Raw genomic sequence first — 5,672 nt, forward strand, 5'->3', positions numbered from 1 at the left:
GTCAATGTGGGGAAGCCACCATTCTTTGAGGGGTCAATCTATGTCTATTGAAAGGCTAGAATGATCGTCTATCTTATGGCTATGGGCGGTAAACTATGGGATATAGTGGATAGTGAATTTGCAATTCTTGATCCTACTGATCTTACCAATGAAGATAGGGATAATACTCTTGCAAATGCTCAAACTATGAATATTTTTTATAGTTCTTTAGATCTTAATGAGTTTAATCGCATTTGCAAACTTTAGACCGCTCATGAAATTTGGGAAAGGCTAAAAGAAATTCATGAAGAGACAACCATAGTTAAGGATGCAAATTTTTTTGTTTACAAAGAGCAACTTGAGAAATTTACTATGTTATCAAATGAAAGCATTGCCGAAATGTTTAATTGTTTAAACAACAAAATAAATGAGCTCAAGGGGCTTGGTATGGATGTAACTGATGTTGATTTCTCTCATAAATTTCTTAGAGCTTTGCCTAATAAATGTGACACTATTGTGATTTTACTTGTGAGATCTAATTTGAAGGATACAACTTCAATGCAAATTTTAAGTGAAATCCTCACTCATGATATTTTTAAGAAGTCACAAGAAGACCTTGATGATGATGCTACCGATGCCAAGAATAAAAATGTTGCATTCAAGGCTCAAGCATCAAGAGACAAAGATGATCATGAAGAGAGGGATGATGAAGATGGTGATGAAGAAATAGCTCTCATTGTGAGAAGATTTAAGAAATTCATGAAGAAGAAAAGATATCAAAGTGGATATAATAAAAAGGGACAATCTTACAAAGGGAATCCCTTCGAAGAAATAAGATATTTTGAATGTGGTGAAAAGCGACACATTACCACACATTCCAAGAATAAGGAAGACAAAAAATATATCAATACTAGTTATGTGCCCGTGCGTTGCAACGGGGAACGAATATTTTCAAGTGGGTTGCAACAGGGAATAAATATTTTCATATGCGTCGCGGCAGGGGATGAATATTTTCACATGTATTGTGACGGATAACGAATATTTTCGTGTGCGTCATGACAGGTGAAAGTATGTTTGCTTGCATCAATCGTTATGTTTTTCTTCCAACAGTGACTAATTCTTTTTTTAAAAAGACAGAGAGCTAAAGAAGGCAAAGTTTTGGGCAAAGGTTTGTTGTCATAACAGCAGATCGTGTACCTGCGTAATAAGTTGGCGCCCTGATTCGATCAGCACTTGGAAACCAAGTGTGCCCATCACCGATGCAAAAACAATTATGCCCTACAATTTCAAGTTGTTCAGACAGTTAGCGTGTACATTGTCATGTGACATAAGTAGATACTCTGAATGATCAGATTATAATATGAAATTCAGTGTAGCATTTCAGGCTGAAACACACTTATGTAAGGTAGGGGGTCGACAATTGTATAAAAAAAATAAAGCCTTTTTGTAAGTAAGTTGATTCTGTGACTGGACATGAAGACAAATTTTGAGAACTGTATAGGCTTTCATTTGTGATGCAAAACAGACAAACACGATCATCTTAAACACATAATGCGAACTCTACCAAAGTGACACTGTTTACTGAACAAGGTCCTTACCACTGGCTGCATGCGCCTCTTTCCAATTGGATAGCTGTACTTGTTGGGCTTTTTCATAGCATGTGTTGTAAACCAGAGTATGAAGCTTGACAAGAGATCCAATAGAGAGTGCAGCGTCGATGCCATTACCGCCATCGATAAACTTTCAATGGAGGAAACAACTTTTGTAATGAAAAGGATCAGATTAATTATATTCGACAGGTTGATCTTTTCACAAGGCACCTAAAACCAGCATGTTACCACGAAATTGCAACTAAGAATTAATACTTCAAGTGATCAATGCATCAAAAGCAAAAGATTAATTTGGTGCACACAAAATTCATTTGGAGTACACTGGTAATGTCAAATGACTGAACAGCTACCATGAAAGCATGCATATCAAAGGTTGATCATTCTTGCATAGACAAAGAGAACTTTAAACATATACTAAGATGGAACATTTATACTTATAGTTTTCTGCCCATGCGTTATATATTATTGAGAATACATTAATCGATTTTCCAAAATAGCACTGAAGAGACTACAAATGAAGAGACATAAGTTTCACCTTTTTGTTCCTTGTAAAGTCACTACAAATGAAGAGACTTTAACAACTATATCCATCCTAGACTACTTTAAACTTAGGGCCATTAATTATAAGCAAGTTTCACCTTTTTGTTCCTTGTAAAGTCACTACAAATGAAGAGATAATCATTATTCTGGCCAATCACCAGTTCATCGCTACTTTTCATACAGTCAAAGGCTATTTGGCAGCTATCAGTTTATATGATGATGAAGGATAACACCTAAATAGCAGGCGTCTTTCAGAAGGAAAACACATGCAAGTACATGCATACAACAAGTGCAGGTAAAGAAACATACAAGAGAAAGAGATCAACAAAAGTATTATCCATCAAATAAACAAAACTACTGTTCAAAAGAAGTCTTGATTGACAATAAAGATATATATATAACATGCCAAGTAACAAGTGATTGGCATAAGAACAACAAATGCTAACCTGACATGTCAATAGATCGATGGCAAAGTGGTGACCAAACAAAGATATGCTATCATCATTGTCAACTGCTTGAAGTAGTGCTCTTTCGATCTCCCTTCCAGTCGTATCAGCAGAATGAACAATTCTGTTGTGAGAATGTCCACCTTCCCTTGCAAAGTGCAGTCTACCATCTTCTGTGCATACTACCTGAAAGACAAAATGAAGGTTAGTAATCCAGAAATATGAGTTAACAACTGTGCAATGCAGGGAAAGAAATAGTTTGCAAGCAAGGATTCACTGGAAAATGCATTGAAAAAATGGTGAGGCAATGAAAAAGCAATTATTGTAGTGATGATGGGATCATGGATGCTAAACTTATCCTGACAGTCTCTTCATCACACAGGTAAGCTCCTGCAACAATTGTGTCTTTCATGTGACTTTCTACAGAATCAGAGGGGCATAGAACAGCACTAACACCACCTTGTGCATAGTTTGTGTTGCTCTCATGAGGCTCTGCTTTGGTAATAATAGCAACAAAGCCATGCTTTGAAACTTCTAGTGCATACCTTAGGCCAGCAACACCGCTGCCAATAACCACAGGCGGGGTCGGAGGAGAAGGCCCTGTAGGTGGAGATGAAGTGCTCGACGAAATACCAGTGAGGGGACGGGAAGCGGAAGGCGCGCACGAGGATGGTGTGCGCGGCACCAGCGTCGCGGACGGCAAGGTGGGCGGCAATGGTGAAGCACAGGAGGAGGTGAGGGTGCGGGTGTTGCTGGGGGCGAGAGGGGAAGAGGAGGAGGAGGAGGGTGAGGTGCGGGTGGGAGGCGAGGAGCGGGAGCGCGAGGAGGAGATGGATCGGGCGGAGGAGCGGGAGGAAGGGGAGGGGCGGGAGAGAGACAGGGTCCGGCGAGGCAAGCACGGCGGCGGCAAGGCAACGCGTGAGGGCGTCATTGTCCGGCGAGTTCGGGCGGGGCGGGTGGTAGTCCGGGAACAGGCGCGGTGCGGCAGTGGTCGTGAGTTCCTCGGCGGAGGCCGGCGGCGCGCGGTGGTGTCCGTGGCGGCGTGGGGACGAGGAGGAGGTGGTGGCGTGGCTACGTCGGGCGGCGCGCTCGTGCCGGAGGGCTCGCGCGTGGGTTAAAGAGGAGGAGCGCTTCGCTGCTGCGGCGACACGGCAGAGGAGCATTCGGCGGTTGTGGGTCCGGGAGTGAGGCCCGCCCTGGCGACGGCGGCGGGAGACGAGCATTGGGTGGGTGGAAGGCAGATCCGCGGCGTCCGATCCATCGCGGCGAGTGGACTGTGTGGACGAATCGGACGACGATGCGTGTGATGGGCGCGTAGAGGAGGGGGGCAAAGGAATCGCAGGGGAATCTTGTAGAGGTAGAGGAATATTCTGGCAGATCATACATGTATTACTGCTTTTTTAAGTAGGAGAGAAGAAGGAGAGTGGTGGAAAGAAGGAATTCAATAAATACTATAAAAAGAAGAAAGATGACCAAGCATGCTATGTTGAGTGGGATTCGGATGTAAGATCAAGCTCTGACTCGATGATGAAAAGCCATCTCAAAAGGATCTTGCCAGTGTAACCATTAAGGAGGCACATTCACTCTTCTGCACACCTTTTTGTCTCATTGCAAAAGGTGACTCTAAGGTATTATGTGATGAATATGAATATTTATATGATGATATAATTAAGCTAATAAATGGTTTTGATGACTTCATGAGCAAAGAATGAACAAAGTTTAAGAAATTAAAGAGAAAACACACTTCTCTTCAAGAATAATATGAGGAGCTAAAGACGTCTCATGATGATCTAAAAGAAACTCATGAGATGCTCAAGGAAGCTCATGACTCTCTTATTGCTCATGAAACCAATAAAACTAAAGTAGATATAAGTATATCTTGCAATATTCTAGATGATATGTCTACTTTATCTCTTATGAATACATCAAACTTGCATGATGATTTGCTTACTTTGCCTAAACTATATCTTGCAATGATGTCTTGATTATTGATGAAAATAACAAGTTAAAAGAAAAGGTTGGAAAACTAACCAATCATCTAGCAAGATGTTATGTTGGAGAATCTAAAGTTATACAAGTCTTAGATAGTCAGAAGTTTTCCATTAAGAAGGAATGCCTTACGTATGTTCCAAAGAAGGGTAAGAAAACTTTCATCCATCACAAAACTACTTTTGTGAAGGATAGTAATTATTGCATAAAATGCAAGAAAACCGGGCATGGTGATATAGATTGCAAAAACATTAAAGATAATTTATATGCATCTTTTGATTCATTCTATATTCTTAAGAGATGTTCAAATGGTAGTGTTAAAGCTAGATTTTTTTAGCACTCGTATAATTAGTGCTAAAAAGAATGTCATTTAGGTGTCTAAAGTCTTGGTAACTAACATCCAAGGATCCAAATAAATTTGGATATCTAAAAGAGGTTAACTTTATTTTGTAGGTAAACTACAAGTCAAATGAGAGACATTGGGTGATAGATAGTGGATATACTCAACACATGCCCGGAAATCAAAGGATGTTCACATCTATAGTAATGATGGATCGGAATATGACAAAATCACTTTTGAAGATAATAACAAAGGAAAGGTAAAAGGACTAGGTAAAATTACTATCTCAAATGATTTGTCTATTTCAAATATCTTGCTAGTTGAATATCTAAATTTTAATTTATTATCCGTTGTTAAATTATGTGATCTTGATCTTTCATGCACTTTCTCTCTAAATGATGTGATAATATCTAGCATGAAGGGTAACAGTGTAGTTTTTAAAGGCTTTAGATATGGTAATCTTTATCTAGTTGATTTCTCTTCTAACGATGCAAGGCTAAGCATATGTTTGTTTATAAAGTCCTCAAAATATTGGCTTTGTCATAGAAGTCTTGGTTATTTTGGTATGAATCAACTAAATAATTTGTTAAAGCATGATCTAGTAATAAGATTGAAGGATGTGAAATTTGATAAGAACAAGCTATGTAACGCTTGTCAAGTCGGAAAGCAAGTAGGAAATTCACATCCATACAAAAGCTCCATGTAAATCTCATGACCATTGGAATTATTACATATGGATTTATTTGGTCCAACCATATATGTAAGTAT

The 5,672-nt window shown here is 39.5% G+C and overlaps 1 long non-coding RNA gene across 1 annotated transcript; it reads right to left on the reverse strand.

Moving 5' to 3' along the window:
- Nucleotides 1–963: 963 nt before the first annotated feature.
- Nucleotides 964–3,485, reverse strand: LOC133910095 (uncharacterized). Its single transcript, XR_009908485.1, has 3 exons — nucleotides 2,576–3,485; nucleotides 1,578–1,719; nucleotides 964–1,257 (listed from the first exon to the last, which is right to left on the reverse strand). It is a non-coding gene; the product is annotated as an uncharacterized LOC133910095 (long non-coding RNA).
- Nucleotides 3,486–5,672: the final 2,187 nt, after the last annotated feature.

The sequence above is a fragment of the Phragmites australis genome, chromosome 2 (genome assembly GCF_958298935.1).
Source record: "Phragmites australis chromosome 2, lpPhrAust1.1, whole genome shotgun sequence".
NCBI lineage: Eukaryota > Viridiplantae > Streptophyta > Magnoliopsida > Poales > Poaceae > Phragmites > Phragmites australis.